Source organism: Bos indicus, chromosome 5 (assembly GCF_029378745.1).
Source record: "Bos indicus isolate NIAB-ARS_2022 breed Sahiwal x Tharparkar chromosome 5, NIAB-ARS_B.indTharparkar_mat_pri_1.0, whole genome shotgun sequence".
NCBI classification, from domain to species: Eukaryota; Metazoa; Chordata; class Mammalia; order Artiodactyla; family Bovidae; genus Bos; species Bos indicus.
In genome coordinates, this window is record NC_091764.1 from 31,190,485 (window position 1) to 31,207,598 (window position 17,114).

Here is a 17,114-nt window from a genome sequence, read left to right on the forward strand (position 1 = left end):
CTCCCTTACTAAAACCTACTTGCCTAGTTATGGTATTTCTGCGTATTCCTCCCAAATGTGTTTTTCACCTCTGTGCTCCTTCCTCCCACTCAAATTTTTTTCTCACAATTAATGGCTGATTGTTGTCTCAAAATCCTCTAAGGCTAGGATTATGTGTGTGTATTTGTGTGATCTCCAGCGTTCTCTAAGGCTAGGAGTGTGTGTGTGTGTGTGTGTGTGTGTGTGTGTGTGTAAAGCTGGGAGTGTGTGATCTCACCATAATGTAATATGACAAGGAGGCCAAAAAGTTACCCTTTGTGAAAACGGAATAGAGAAAAGTTACATAGTTACATTATCACCTTGGCTTTAGTTTATTTCTTGGGAATGGTTAGGAAGTGACTCAGAAGACATGTCAGATGAATCCTGAGATCACCTTTAATAGGGCTTGCTGTATACTCCAGTTATTTGTTCCCACTGCTTTCTTGTCTAGTACTTTTTACAGTATTCATGAACATCTCTTATGCAGATTGAAAAACTTCTGCAACAAGATTAGGGATTAAAATATCTTCTTCCCATTGTTTTTTTTTTTTTTTTACTCCACCACACAGCATGTAAGATCTTAGTTTCCCATTGAGACCACCCCTGCTGGGGTGGTAGTGCAGAGTGCTAACCACTGAATTGCCAGGGAAGTCCCATCTTTCCATTGTTTTAAAAAGTTATTGGCAAACTGCCAGCATCCACGTCACTCAGTCTGGTGGTTTTATAAATTAACAGGTTCAGATACCTTTGAGGGGGGTACGGAGTAGAGGCCATGGAACCTGTATCCTAGCACCCAGAGATTCTGATGGCCACTTGTCTGGAAATGCAAAGTGAAGAGTTTGGAAAAGGCCACACCTAGTTACTACTCTCCTCCAAGGTTTTATCCTCTGTAATTAAGATGTGGTAGGAAGAGACTAATATTTGGGCTGCATTATAGCTCAGGAAGTGCGGGAGTCCCTAAGCAAAGGTTACCTATTAGAAGACGTGGCCTGCCTGTAGTGGCAGCATCCTGAGGGAGCTATGGCCTCAGTGTAGATATAAAGATGGAGCTGGAGCCCTACGTTCAGCTGGTCAGTTATCCTGCTGAAATGGAGCTCCTTTCCTGGACAGCATTTGAAGTTCCCTGGTGGTACTTCAGAGAAGATGGTTGGGGGTGTGATTGAGTCAATGAAGAGGAGTTTGAGCAAACTCCAGGAAATAGTGAAGGACAGGGAAGCCTGGCATGCTGCTGTCCATGGGGTCGCAGAGTTGGACATGACTGAGTGAACAACAAATAGATCCTATCTTCACCAGTAAGAATGCCTTTGGGATCAGGACCTGTAATCTTGCAGAGCCTAAAATCGGGTGGAAATACCCCAGCAGGTCATGGGTCCCAAGCCCATTTTTTAATTCCCAGGGGAACATAACAGTTTATTGAGATCTCTTATTTAGTGCATGTTGTGCGTGCTGAAGAAGAGGGCCTCCCCAGAGGCCCAGCACCTGCAATGCAGGAGACCTGGGTTAGATTCCTGGGTTGCAAAGATCCCCTGGAGATGGAAATGGCAACCCCCTCCAGTAATCTTGCCTGAGAAATCCCATGGACAGAGGAGCCTGGTGGGTTACAGTCCATGGGGTCACAATAAGAATTGGACACAACTTAGCGACTAAAATAATGAACAACTGTGTCCTGAAGGATAGCACCCATCCTTGAATTTCCTCCATGCTGGTGTTTTTCAACTGTACCTTCAGTAGGCTGTTCCAGGGCTGTCTAAGGCCAGCTGCTTCTGGATGGTGCAGTGTGTGATATGATCAATTGATTCTCCTTTGCTGTGCAGTGGATTCCTTAGGTGCTATGTCATGTGGAATTTCATCCCTGCAGTGCTGCCTGAAGCCTTGTGAACAGGAAAGGCAAAAACCGTACCTGAAATAGGCATCCCTGTGAGGATGTATCACTTGCTCTTGAAGGACTGAAAGGGCCTGGTGTGTTCTACTTACTACCAAGAAGGTGGTGTGGTTGAGGGATAGTGCATAACAGGGGCTCAGGGTTGCCTCTGTTGGCTGCTTAGACGTTCGGAGGGGACAGTAACCAGATGATAACTAGGAGTCCATTTCAGTATAACCTCCATCTTTGTCTACTTCGTTTATGTATCTGTCCTAGTTCTAGGGTGAAGATGAAGGATAGCTAACGTCAGCTAATCAAGTTACTTTGTCTACTTGGTTTTTCAGTGCCATTTTTAAGTGGAGAGTGCTTTCTGGTGGTTGTTAACAAGTGATAGGAAACATTTTCATGTTTCACTCATATTCTCATGTCTTGTCATGTATCTTTACCTCACTCTCTTTGTGTCTTCTAGTCCCTTTTCTTCCAATTTCCTGACCAGTCAGCCAGATCCTTGGTCGCTGCTTAAGAATCTGTGAATATTCTCACCTCCGGCCATGTCTCCTTCCTCACAAAGTGGATGGCCAAGTGCACTGCTCATGTCTTCATCTACTGAGATGTTTTTTTCTTTTCACTGAAGGCTGAATTAAAGCATATAGGAAGATGTCCCTAGGTTATATGCAAATACTATGCAGATTTAGGTATGCCCAAGTGTCCTTGAATCAACTCTCCACAGATACGAAGGGATAACTGTTAAATGCTCCAATAAAACATGGGGATAAATCTTCATAATTTTGGATTTAGCCACAGTTTTGTAGATCTGACAGCAAAGCACAAACAGTGAAAAAGTAAATTGGATTTCCTCAAAATTAAAAATCTGTTTGCATCAAAAGATATAATTCAAAAAGTGAAAATATAGCCCATAGAATTAAAGAAAATATTTGCACATTAAATGTATGATGAAACGTTATCCAGAGTATGCCAACATAAAGACAAACCCCCAATTTTAAAATGGATAAATGACCTCAATAGACCATTCTCCACACAAGAAATACAAATGGTCAGCAAATAGAAAAAAAAGATGTCAAGTATCATTAGTCATGATGAAAGTGCAAATTAAAATCACAATTCAACAACTTCTCATATTCTGAAATGGTTATAATCAAGAAAATGAAAAATAACAAATGTTAGCAACAATGTAGAGAAATTGGAAACTTTAAAAATTGTGGAAATGGGAAAAGGCACAACCTATGCTTACAACATAAATGTACAATTAGCATGTGGTTCAACAACTCTGCTCTTAGATACATACCCCAAAGAAAACAGCTGTACACATGTTTATGGATAGCAGCACTGCTCACAAGAGCCCAGAGGCAGAAACAATGCAGATATCCATCAGTGGTTAAATAGATCAGCAAAATGGAGTAGATCCAGAGGTTAAGAATCCTGATGGTCCAGTGGTTAAGACTCCACACTTCCAGTGCAGGGGTGCAGGCTTAATCCTTGATGGGGAACGAAGATACCACATGCTGCACAGTGTGGCCAAAAAATGACAAAAATGGGGTAGATTACATACACATCATTATTATCTGTCATAGGAGGAATAAAGTAAAATGGTTCAGCTTCTGTGGAAAACTGTATGATAGTTCTTTAAAAACTTAAACACAGAATTAATGTATGATCAATTTCACATGAGGATATATACCAAAAAGACTGAAAGCAGGGACTGGAACAGATACGGGTACAGTCATATTCATAGCAGCATTAACCACAAGAGCAAATGGTAGAAGCAACCCAAGTGTCCACTGATGAAAAGAATGGGTAAACTAAATGTGGCATATACACAAAGTAATGTAATTCAGTCTTCAAAACTAAGGAAATATCAGCACATGCTACAATGCGTATGAGCCTTGAAGTCATGATGATGAGTGAGATAACTGTCACAAAAAGACAAAAATGTGATTTCACATGTATGTGGTATCCAGAAAAGTCAAATTCAAATTCAGAACATAGAATGTGGTTGGTTGCCAGGAGCTGAGGAAAAGTAGAGCTTAATGGCTACAGAGTTTCATTATTGAAAAGTTCTGAATATGGATGGTGAGGATATTTGTAAAACAATGTGAATATTGTTAATGCCATTGAATTTAAAGCATAGTTAAAATGGTTTGAATGGTAAATGTTATGTATATTTAAGCACAATTAAAAAAATGAAGTACTGATACATGTTACCACATGGATGGACATCCCAAGTGAAAGAAGCCACACAGAAAAGAGTAGCTTGATCATACTCATCTAGGGGATTTTAAATCCATCAAGATGGTGAAACTGAGGTACAGTGTCAGTAATGGTTCCAGAAAAAGAAAAGTGGATCAGTTTTAGTCTGGTGACAAAGTGAAGAATCAGAGGCCACGGTAGATCCCCTCAATGGAAGAGTGAATAGACACTCCTCTGAAAGAACAGTGTGCAGGACCCATCGAAGTCCCACAGTGCATTTTTGTACAGCAGTGCTGATCCTTAGAATTGGCCCCACTAAAATTCTTGCTCAATTTTTCAAAGATCCATCACAGTACTGGTTGAAATAGTAGGAAATTGGCAACAACACTGATGTTCATGGAGATGGGGATGGGATCCATCAGTTTTAGTCCACATGGATGGACGAATTCTGTGCAGCTAAGAAAGTGGGTGTAGGGTCTCTATCTGATGACAAGGAGACCTCAGGGTTCTCTTTGTGTATGTACAAGGACCAACTGCATCCAGGATCCTATCTATAAGACCACATTTATGTGACATTCACATAGAGGTAAATGAATCTGCTTGTGTGTAAGAGAGAGAGAGACAGAAGAGAGAAGCAGAGCCTGAGAGATATGAGCAAAAACATTCACAACGATCACTTCTGGGGATGGGACTTACAAATCTCTTCTCCTTTAGGTGAAATTTCATTTTTCAATAATGTGTATGTGATATTTTAATAATTAAAAAATAAAATCGTGTGTTAAATGTGGTCCATTCATCACTCATCTATGGTGGCACTAATGGTAAAGAATCTGCCTGCTAATGCAGGAGATACAAGAGACACTGATTCAATTCTTATATTGGGAAGATACCCTAGAGAAGGAAATGGCAACCCACTCCAGCATTCTTGCCTGGAAAATTCCACGGACAGAGGAGCCTGGTGGGCTACAGTCCATGGGGTCGCAAAAAGTCGGACACAAAAGCATAGCAGCAGCACAGCATAAAGAACTACAACTTAACAGCAAAAAAAAAAAAATCTGTTTCAAAATTGGGGAGAGGAACTGAATAGACGTTTTTTCCAAAGAAAACATACAGAGGGGCAACAGACACATGAAAAGATGCTCAACATCACTCATCATCAAGGAAATGCAAATCCAAACCACAATGAGGTATCGCCTCACACCCGTCAGGATGACTATCATCAAAAATACCAAGGATGTGGGGAAAAGGGAAAGTCATTGTTGGTGGGAATGCAAATTTGTGCAGTAGCTGTGGAAAATAGTATGAAACTTCTTCAAAAAATTAAAAGTAGAATGACAATGTGATTCAGCATTTCCACTCCTGGGGATATATCCAAAGGAAGTGAAATCACTATGTCAAAAGATGATGCTGTTAAAATGCTGCACTCAATATGTCAGCAAATTTGGAAAATTCATTAGTGGCCACAGGACTGGAAAAGGTCAGTCTTCATTCCAATACCAAAGAAAGGTAATCCCAAAGATTGTTCAAACTATCATACAATTGCCCTCATTTCACATGCTAGCAAGGTAATGCTCAAAATCCTTCATGGTAGGCTTCAACAGTATATGAACTGAGAACTTTCAGATGTACAAACTGGATTTAGAAAAGGCAGAGCAACAAGAGATCAAACTGCCAACATCTGTTGGATCATAGAAAAAGCAAGGGGATTAGAAAACAAAACATCGCTTTATTGACTACGCTAAAACCTTTGAGTGTGTGGATCACAACAAACTGTGGAAAACTCTTACAGAGATGGGAATACCAGACCACCTGACCTGCCTCCTGAGAAATCTGTATGCAGGTCAAGAAGCAACAGTTAGAACTGGACACGGAACAACAGATTGGTTCAAAATTGGGAAAGGAGTATGTCAAGGCTGTATGTTGTCATCTTGTTTATTTAACTTATATGCAAAGTACATCATATGAAATGCTAGGCTAGATGAATCACAAGCTGGACTCAAGATTGCCAGAAGAAATATCAACAACCTCAGATATGCAGATGATACCACTCTAATGTCAGAAAGTGAAGAGGAACTAAAGAGCCTCTTGATGAGGGTGAAAGAGGAGAGCAAAAAAATCTGGCTTAAAAACTCAACTTTCAAAAAACTAAGATCATGGCATCTGGTCCCATCACTTCGTGACAAATAGAAGGGGAAAAAGTGGAAACAGTGACAGATTTTGTTTTCTTGGGCTCCAAAATTACTGTGGACGGTGACTGCAGCCATGAAATGAAAAGATGCTTGCTACTTGGAAGGACAGCATATTAAAAAGCAGAGACTTCACTTTGTTGAAATGAAGGACAGGGAAGCCCGGCGTGCTGCAGTTCCAAGGTTGAAAAAAGTTGGACACAACTTAGTGACAACAAAAACAATGTCAAAGAAATACCTGCACCATATTCACTGCAGCATTATTTACAATAACCAAGATATGTAAACAGCCTAAGTGTCCATCGACAGATGAATGAAGAAAATTCAGTATGTAGATACAATGGAATCTCATTGAGTCATAAAGAAAAAAAAGCAAATCTTGTTATTTGCAACAACATAGATGGACCTCAAGGGCATTATGATAAATGAAATAAGTCAGACAGAGAAAGACAAATATTTATGATCTTAATTATGTGTGGAATCTACAAAATAAACTCAACTCATAGAAACAAAGAACAAGTTGATGGTTGTCAGAGGCAGGGTGTTGAGGTGAATAGGTGAAATGCGTGGAGATGGTCAAAAGGTGCAAGCTTCCAGCTATATGATAAATCCTGGGGACGTAATGTACATCAGGGTGACTAGCTAACAACCCAGTGTTGTGTGTTTGAAAGTTGCTGGGTTTGATCCCTGGGTTGGGAAGATCCCCTGGAGAAGGGAATGGCTACCCACTCCTGTATTCTTGCCTGGAGAATTCCATGGACGGACGAGATTGGCAGGCAATTGCAAAGAGTTGGATATGACTGAGCGACTTTCACTTTTAATTCTCTTCCCCACCCTCAGAGGGGGCTTCCCAGGTGGGGCCAGTGGTAAAGAACCCGCCGGCCAATGTAAGAGACCTAAGAGACAGTCCATGGGGTCGCAAAGAGACATGACTGAAGTGACTTAGCACACACACCCTGAGAGAAGTTTCAGTGTTCCCATTTTACACATGAGAAAACAGGCTCATTTTGCTTTTAATAAGCCATCCAAGTGGTGGAGCAGCTTTGAACCCCAGTGTTCTGATTCCAAAGCCCCAATTTCTATATGGTGGGAGTCCAGGCACTAGAGACTATCCCTCCCCCACACTGATGGTTTGCTGTAGGGCCGGCCATACCAGAGGCTGCTGGATTAACCATTTAATCCACTTACTCTGCATCCCCTCAGCCCTTTGGCGGCTGCCCTCCGGCTGCTGCCCGACACTTCAGCCGACTGAGGTTTTACAGGTATATCATCACCATCCCCCTGCTCTCCCTGCCACGTGAGGCAGGCCCCTCCTATCCTCATTATTCTAAATCTTTAGTTCACAAATCTGCAGAACTGTGTTAATAAAGCCCTGTTCACCGCGTGTGTGCAGGCTTTGAAAAGGGAATCTGAGAGGGAGTTTGGGGTATGAAAGGGACAGTATTTATGTCCATAATGGGACTTAATCTGAAGCTAAAAACTAGGTCTCAGAGAGAAGAAAAAAAAAAAAAAAAGCTGAGGCTGAGGGCTACAAGCTGCTGAAAAGGGGGCTTGACTACTGGATTGTAAATGTGTAATTTAATTAAAAAAATCAACACCTGGATGATCGCCAGATTGGCCACCTGACACTTGGGCATTCCTCAATTCTGGGATGTGATTGTCTCTCAGCTTTGGGGGGCCTTGACTGGGGGTGCTTTCCTCTCAGTCATGGGCACACCCACCCACATGTGGACCCATGACTGCAATTCCTACAGGGCAGGGTGCTCCTCATGCCTGGCCCTAGGTCATAAGGAAGGAATGGCATGTCTGTGCAGTCACACGTGTGCCCTCTGCAGGAATGAGCATCACATGGAGCAGAGGCCTCCCCACTCAGCAAGCAGCCTGGCTAGGGGTAGAGGAGCTGCCCTGCTCTGAAGTCATAAAGTGGATGGTAGATTGGGGTCCCTCTGCCCCAGACTCACCAGCAAGCCCCTCACCCACATCCACCTTCTGCTCCCTCCTCTGTAAAGTGGTTGACCACTATGTAAATTATAACGCAAAGTACTGGGTGTTTTGGGCACCTTGGGTTGTGTGGGTCCCACAGCTGGGCAGAGGGCAGATGGAAGAGGAAAGATGTGGGTGTAGCAGGCATGACAGCAGAGCTAAGAACTGGCCAAGCATGTGGATTTTAATATCCAGAAACAGGTAGTTGCCACAAGCAAATCCATTAAGGCCATGTTTACTCTCTCATCAGTTACAATCATCTGTTTGAACAGAAGCCTCTGGAGTTTATTAACGACATTATTGCCCATCACAGAATGACTCTGCTCAGCTCCTAGGCACTGGGGCCTCCACGCACCACAATTTCCCATGTGCTATGCACTCACTTTCTTGGTTAGTGCCTCTCAGTAGCTCCCTGTTGCCTAGGGCCTGTCCTGCTCCAAGCAGAAACCACTTGGAGGTCCTGCCCGCCTTCCCCACCTGTGCTGTTTGCCTGCAGCAGTGAATCACCTGCTGACTTAAAGAATAGTCACAACCTAAAACCTGAGAGTTATGCTTCATTTGGGGGGAATTTTTAGGACTTCAAGCCCGGGAGACAGCATCTCAAGTAACCCTTGAGAGAACTGCACTGAGGAGGTGAGGGGAGGAGCCAGATTATATAGAAGTTTCGCAACAAAGGGCAGGTAATCTTAATATTAAAAGGTCATTGTTAATCAAAGAATACTATTTATCCAAAGTTAGGGAGTTTAATGCTTTTCTATGTATGGGAAGATACAAGAGTCTGGGCTCACTGAAATTCATTTTGTATGCATGTCAGCTATCCTGGGCCAGTATCCTCTGTTCTTTCACATCTTGAGCTCCCTTGGGGCTCACCATAGGGAGTGGCTGCAGTCCTGATGGCTGTCGGATCACAGGTATTCTTCTTCCTGAGTGCACTTAGGGCTTGCCAGCTCACATTGGAGGGCTGAAATTGCTAATGATTATGACATCCTTGTTTACTGACAAGGCAGGAAGTGCTCCATTTCTCACACCAGTGATCCCCAAGCATTCAGGTCAGGTCACTGCCTGTACCTCTACACCTTTGCATGTGCTTCTCCTCCTGCTCTCCTGTTCCCTTGTCTTTGAACCCTCAGCTCCCTTGTCATTTCCCCTTTATAGCAAGACGCTGTTGGTTGCTCACCTGGAAATCTTTGCCCAACCCATCCTGCCTTCTTCCTGTGGATGTTAAATATGGAGGAATCATTATTGGTCCAAGCCAGCCATGACAACCACTTCCCCCACTGGTGATTAGTCAGGACAAGGACTCATGATCCAGTTCTGGCAAATGAGATACGAGAGGAAGTCTGCAGGGGCTTCTGTGAGAGCTTTTCCTTCCTGAAAAGAAAGAGATGGGCAAAGAAGAAGATGCCTCCTTGTTTTGGGCTTGAGCACTCTGCCGCACACTATGTGGTCCTGAGGAATTCCTCCCCCTCTCTGGGCTTCTGCTTTTTCATCTGCAAAACAAGGCAGTAGGGAAAAAGAGGGTCTGGAGCCTCCTCAGCTCTGACATATTGTGGTTGGTGACTTAAATATGTCTCTCCAGCTGTAAGTCAGCCTATGAGCACCATGGACAGTGACCACTATTTTCCCAGGACAGGGCTGAGCTGAAATGAGTCCACAATCACATCTAAATCCTTCCCTTGCATGGCTGCTGAGGGCACCCGGGATGGATGAGGGTCAGGGTTTCCTGTGCCTGTGAGGACTCTGGGCTCTAGGTGCCTATGTGATTCCCCAGTGCTGCTGCTACAGAAAATCTCCCTTGGGGCATTTGTGAATCTCAAGCCCTCCCACTGAAAGGCAAGTCTGGAGCTCTGAAAGGGAAGCAGAGGGAGCCCACATGGAGCGGGGGAGGATGATGCAGAGGTTCCAGAGCCTATCTATCATCTCCTTCTCTCTTCCTCCCATCCTCCTCTTGCCACAGATGAAACTTTTTGTGGCTCCTTGAAAGAATAGAGATCCCTGGTGTGGGTCCCTCTGAGGCAGGCCCAGTGGAGAGACTTTTTTCTTCTGGATAAGTCAAGTTTCTCTTCATTCTTTGAACTTTTGGGGACATGAACTAATTTTCTTGGCCAATCTGTCGTTTATTGTTGATTCACTCAGGCTCTCATCACCTTGTTAATTCATGTGTTCCCTCCTTTATTTAGCTCTTACTTTTTTTTTTTTTAAGCAAGAAGGGAGTTTTATTAGAAGAAATCTAAGAATAAATTATGGAACCATAAAAGACTCAGAATTGCCAAAGCAATCCTGAGGGGGAAAAAACAAAGCAGGAGGCATAACTCTCCCAGACTTCAGACAATACTACAAAGCTACAGTAATCAAAACAGTGTGATATTGGCACAAAAACAGACATACAGATCAATGGAACAGAATAGAGAGCCCAAATAAACCCACACACTTCCGGTCGGTTAATCTTTGACAAAGGAGGCGAGGATATAAAATGGGAAGAAGTCTTTTCAGTAAGTGGTTCTGGGAAAGTTGGACAGCTGCATGTAGATCAGTGAAGTTAGAATACACCCTCACACCATGCAAAAAGTAAACTCAGAATGGCTTAAAAAGTTAAATATAAGACATGACACCATAAAACTCCTAGAGGAGAGCATAGCAAAATATTCTCTGCCATAAATCATACCAGTGCTTTCTTAGGTCAGTCTCCCAAGTCAATAGAAATAAAACCAAAAATAAACAAATAAGACCTTGCTTTTGCACAGCAAAGGAAACCACTAAAAAATGAAAAGAAAACCTATGGAATGGGAGACAATATTTGCAAATGATGCAACAGACAAGGGCTTAATCTCTAAAATATACAAACAGCTCATACAACTCAACAACAAAAAATGGACAGGGGACCTTAATAGACATTTCTCTAAAGAAGACATACAGATAGCCAGTAGGCACATGAAGTTGCTCAACATCACTATTAGAGAAATGCAAATCAAAAATAGAGTGCAGTACCATCTTGCACCAGTCAGAATGGCCATCACTAAAAGGTCTAAAAATAACAAATGCTGGAGAGGGTATGGAGAAAAGGGAACTCTCCTACACTGTCGGTGGGAATGTAAATTGGTGCAGCCACTATGGAAAACATTGTGGAAGTTCTGCAGAAAAATAAAAATAGAATTACCATATGACCCAGCAATCCCACTCCTGGGCATATACCTGGACAAAACTATAATTCAAAAAGATACATTCATGCCTATGTTTACAGCAGCACCACTCACCATAGCCAAGACATGGAGACAACCTAAATGTCCATCATGAGATGAATCGATAAAGAAGATAGGGCTTATATACAAGGGACTACTGCTTACCTATAAAAAAGAATGAAATATGCCATTTGCAGCAACATGGGTGCAACTAGAGATTATCATACTAAGTGAAGTAAGTCAGAAAGAGAAAGACAAATGGCATATGTTGTAACTTACATGTGGAATCCAAAATATGGCACACATGAACTTACCTACAAAACTGAAACAGACAGACAGACGGGGAGAACAGACTTGTGGCTGCCAAGGGGGGTTGGGGGTGGGGGAGGAAAAGACTGGGAGTTCGAGATTAGCAGGTGTAAACTATTATGTATAGGATGGATAAGCATCCTATATAGAGGGTGTATAGCACAGGGAACTGTATTGACTATCCTGTGATAAACCAGAAAGGAAAAGAACATTAAAAAAAGAATATCTATAGATGTGTAACTGAGTCACTTTCCTTTACAGCAGAGATTGGCACAACATGTAACTCAACTATACTTCAATAAAAAAATAAAAATAAAAGGTAGCATCATCATGGGTTCATAGTGTTAGGTAGTTAGAATAGGGAAAAGGAGTCCAGAATGGCGTTGGCTAAAAGATAAGGAAGAGAAAAGCCCACGAAAATAGAACAAAGGAAGGTCCGAGGACCAGAGTGAGGACCTCAGGTAAACAAACAACACTCCTGGCTGGCCCAATTTACATAGGACAGGCCCAGGGGAAAAAAAAAACAAACAAACAAACACAAAAAAGAGGAGCCAAAGCTAGCTCTCTCTCGTCTCTCTCTCTCTCCGGCGTGCTGGGGCGCTGTTCTCTTCACATCTTTGGGTCGACATGCCCTCGCGCCTTGAAGATGGATTTTCCTGCTATTATCTAAATAAAATAGAGCTGTAACACTGAGCTGTAACACTGATTTGTCTAAGAGCTATAACACGGTCCGCTTGAGACCTGACAGCTATAACACGGTCTGTCCAAGACCCGAGAGCTGTGACACGCCGAGGGGGCTTTAATTTCTGTCACTCCAAATCTTTGTTGTGATGAGACAAAACCTGAGGAGCATACACTTGCATGACAATAGTGATGCTTCTAATTCAAATGCAGAACTTTATAGGATTTTAATTTAACCCCACCAATCTTGTATGTGCTTCTTCTTTCCACACATTGAAATTTTCAGGGTGCAAAACAACAAGATAATTATTTATTTGCAACATCCCACCCATGTAGAGCATTTCAATAACAGAACATGCAGTTTCTAATTTTATCTGAAAGCTCAGCGTGTAAAGAACATTTGTTGACAAGATGATGAAGCATATTCTGATTAGAACAAACAGCATGTGCAAAGATCCAGAGGCTTGGGAGCATATAGTTCACTTAGGAAGGAGCAATATTCTTCTATAGGAGGAGTGAGGGGTTACAGAATTGGAAAGGCATTGGAACACAAGGAGCCTCACATTCAATGCTGGTATGTTAGAGTATCAACCAGATACTTATTTGATACAAGTTGATACAAGTATCAACCAGATACTTGTTTTCCTTTTCAGGAGGAAACTTGCTTTTGTTTTTCCCATCCAAGTACTAACCAGGTTCAACTCTGCTTAGCTGCAGAGATAAACAAGATCAGGCACATTCAGGGTGGTATGGCTGTAAACTTGCATTTGTTTTTAATAAAAACACTGCTTTTGTACTTTGTCCATATAAGCAGAAAAAGGGTAGGGGTTATTTTAAGGATTACTATCCTTGCTTTCCAGGTGGTGCAGTGGTAAAGAATCTGTCTGCCAATGCAGGAAACACAAGAGACCTGAGTTTGATCTCTGGTCCGGAAAGATCCCCTGGAGTAGGAAATGGCAACCCATTCCAGTATTCTTGCCTGGAAAAGAGTCAGACGCGACTATGCAGGCACGCACACATACACAGCAGTTCAGGGAAAACATCAGTGAGACTGTAACTCACTTATTTTCTGAAATTTGAAGATGTATTTGCATATTAAGGCCCCATTGTTGTGGCATTTTTCTCCCCACAGAGGACAAAGTATGTACCATAGTGTCTCAAGATTTGCAGATGCAGATGACCTTGGTGGGCTACAACCCAGAAAAATACACAGGGACCCAGCTCATTTACATCACCTCCATGGACCAGACCAGCACCATCACTAACAGCGCCAAGTACTATGAGCAGTACATCTCCTATTTCTGAAAGATGTTGAGGTTGTTGAACACCCTAGGTAGGCTGAGAATGGAATTTTACTTTTAAAATTACTATCTCAACTGGTGCTTGGAATGACCTAAACCGTGTCTTTTTTCAGTCAAATAAGGATCATAATACCTATTTTGGAGTGATTGTGAGAATTTAATGAAGTAATGCACTAAGTGCTTATTATAGGACTTAATAAATTACAGATAGTATATTATTTTTTAATATCAAGAAGCTTTAGAAGTGGCATTATGTCAGAGACCAATGGGCTGTTTGATGTCCCAAATCAGTGCTGTATTGGAATCAGTGTTGTAGGGAGTCACTTACAGAGGAGAGTTATAAGCAAGACAGTATATAATATTTTGAAGACTAAGTACTTTTTATGTGCAAAGTCTTGTGCTAAAATTACAGATGAGTGTAACCTATGAACTCTGAGAAAGTAAAACCTGTAAAATATGAAAATGATAAGTTCAGACAATTAGGGGCTTCTGCTATCTGGAGAAAGCAGAAGCCCCTAATTGTCTGAACTTATCAAGTGATGCTTTAATGAAAGAGGTCGAAAGACAATTTGAGGTTGGTGAAAGAGTGTAAACAAGAGTCTAGAAGACAGAGTACAAATGATCTTTCAGGCCATGGTGAGAAATAGTTTAGCAGAAGCAGAGTTCGTGGCCAAGAGCAATAAGAAATAAGGTTGGAAAGTAAAAATGGGAAAACCTGTGGAGAAAATGAAATGCAAGGCTGGGAATTTTTCCTGAAGGCTTGTGCTTCTCAGGCCTTAATATGCATGCAAATCACCAGGAGAGATTAATAAGACACAAAGTGCAGGACTCCATTTCCTGAATTTCTGATTTGATAGATCTGAGGCAGGGCTCCAGAATTTTCATTTGTAACGAGTGCTGTGGGCTGAACTGTGTCCTCCAAAATTTGTGTGTTGAAGTCCTTATCCCCAAAGTATTTGAAACGAGGCTTTTAGAAGGTTATTAAGATTATATGAGGTTCCTAAACTGATTGGATTGGTGGCTTATAAAAAAAGGAAGAGCCAGGAAGAGACCTCTCACTGGAAACCAAACTGGCCAGAACTTTGATGTGGGAGTTCCAGTCTCCAAAATTATAAGAAAACAAATGTTTACTGTTGACTCCACCCAACCAGCTGTATTTTGTTATGGTAGCCTAAGCATTCTAGTACAATGAGTTCCCAGGTGCTGCTGCTGCTGCTGGTCTAGAGACCACTTTGAGAACCATGGTTGGGGGCAATGGAAATCTGTTAAGGTCCCTGCTGTTTTTCTGTCCACTTTCATTATCATAGACATTTTTTTTTTTTCTTAGTGGATCCTGTTTCCAGTGCCAGGAAAGGTCAACCAAGGATTATAGAAAAGCCGGGGCACTCGGCACAATGAGTGAGTCCCGTTAGCTTGTCTTACACTCAGTTTCACGAGTTTCACTTTGCTCCTTGTCAAAGTTAATTTCAAAGATTTCAGTCAATCAGTCTCCAGTCCTGGAGGTGTTAGGGGTGAGGGCAAATTGCTGGCCAGAAAAAGTAATTTCAAGACATGTATTGTGGAGAGAGGGTGAACCAATACCACAAAAGGTTTATGGCTTCTGCTTACATAAAATATGTGTTAATTGCTCGGTTGTGTCTGACTCTTTGCAATCCCATGGACTGTAGCCCCCCAGTAGGCAAGGTTAATATGACGGAAGTTCTGGTTTATTTTTTCTCTCAGTCTGTAATAGGCATTTTATAGGCATCTTAGATTGCTAAAAGCAACCTGGTCAGAAAGGTGCTGCCTTTGGTTTTCAGTTGTGTTTCTCACATGAAGTGCTATCCTGGAATTACTAGTTTGTATACTCTTGGTATGTATAAGCACAAAGGAGTTTAGCTTTTAAAACTCTTTATTACTAAATGTAGACTTGTTAATTTATTTACCCATTCATCCATCCTGTAATTCATTAATTCTCTGTACCAACATTCGCTGAATATCTTCACTATGTAAATTAACTTTCTAAGTCCCGTGGAGAATAAAAATAAAGTCCAGTTTTCTGTGTAGCAAAATCTGTTTAACACTAAGACATTACGAAACTAATATAAACTTTCCATCTTAAGAGATGGAAATACATAGTTGTGAAATAATTTAAAACAGGAAAGGTTTTGTGCAATCACATATATACATAGGGCTTCTCAGGTGGCAATAATGGTTAAGAACCTACCTGCCAGTTCAGAGATGTAAGACTTTGATCTCTGGGTTGGGAAGATCTGCTAGAGGAGGGCGTGGGAATCCACTCCAGTATTCTTGCCTGGAGAATTTCATGGACAGAGGAGCCTGGCGGGCTACAGTCCTTAGGGTCTCAAAGAGTTGGACACGACTGAAGCAACTTGGCAGGCTTGCATGCACATGTATGGGTTTCCCAGGTACTGCTAGTGGTAAAGAAGCCACCTGCCAAGGCAGGAGACATAAGAGATGTGGGTTCGATCCCGTTGGGAAGATACACTGGTGGAGGGCACAGCAACCCACTCCAGTATTCTTGCCTGGAGAATCCCATGGACAGAGGAGCTTGGCGAGTTATAGTCCACAGGTATGCAGAATCGGACATGACTGAAGTTACTTAGCATACATACACAAATATATAATTCATGTATAAGTATATATACATGCATATGTGTATATAGTTTTATATATAGTTACAATTTTAGAAGTAATAAACATGATTTTCCATAGTTACTTCTTTAAGATAACAAATACAAGTCTTAATGCTTATATATGATTCAGAAGATATCCACTCACAGAACAGTCAAGAAGAGTAACTATTCATTTTTGGCATATGAGAACAGCTGTAACAAGTTACCTTAAGCTTTAGGTTGGGGCTTCCTAGCCTTTTTGGGATTGAGAATGTTAGCTTCATAAAGACACGGCTGCTGTCTTTGTATCACCAGTATTTAGAACTGTGCCCAGCGCATAGCGATACACAGGAACACAGTTAACATTAGTTGAATGGTTGAAGGACAGAATGCAAAACCCTTTCAATGATCGGCAAAGATACATGAAGCATTTCCACAGAAAAGTGACCCAAGTCCACACACCATTTTGTGTACATTTCAGGGAAGCTTTGGTATCCCCTAATCCTTACCCACAACTGCCAGGTTAAGAATGCCAGCCTCAGCTGAAAGGAAAGAAAAAGACAGGAGATGTACAAAAGAGCATCAACCCAAAGCAGAGAGTGTGGCTTCTGTCAGGGGCCAGGCCATTCCTGAAATGTCCACGTGATACTAGGAGGGAATTTCCATATAGTAGATTTCGTGTTAGGTAACTTATCTTTTAAACCAGTTGTGCTATTCCAAGATTATCTCAAATATACCAAATATATCTCTACTAGTCAACTTCATATCATCTG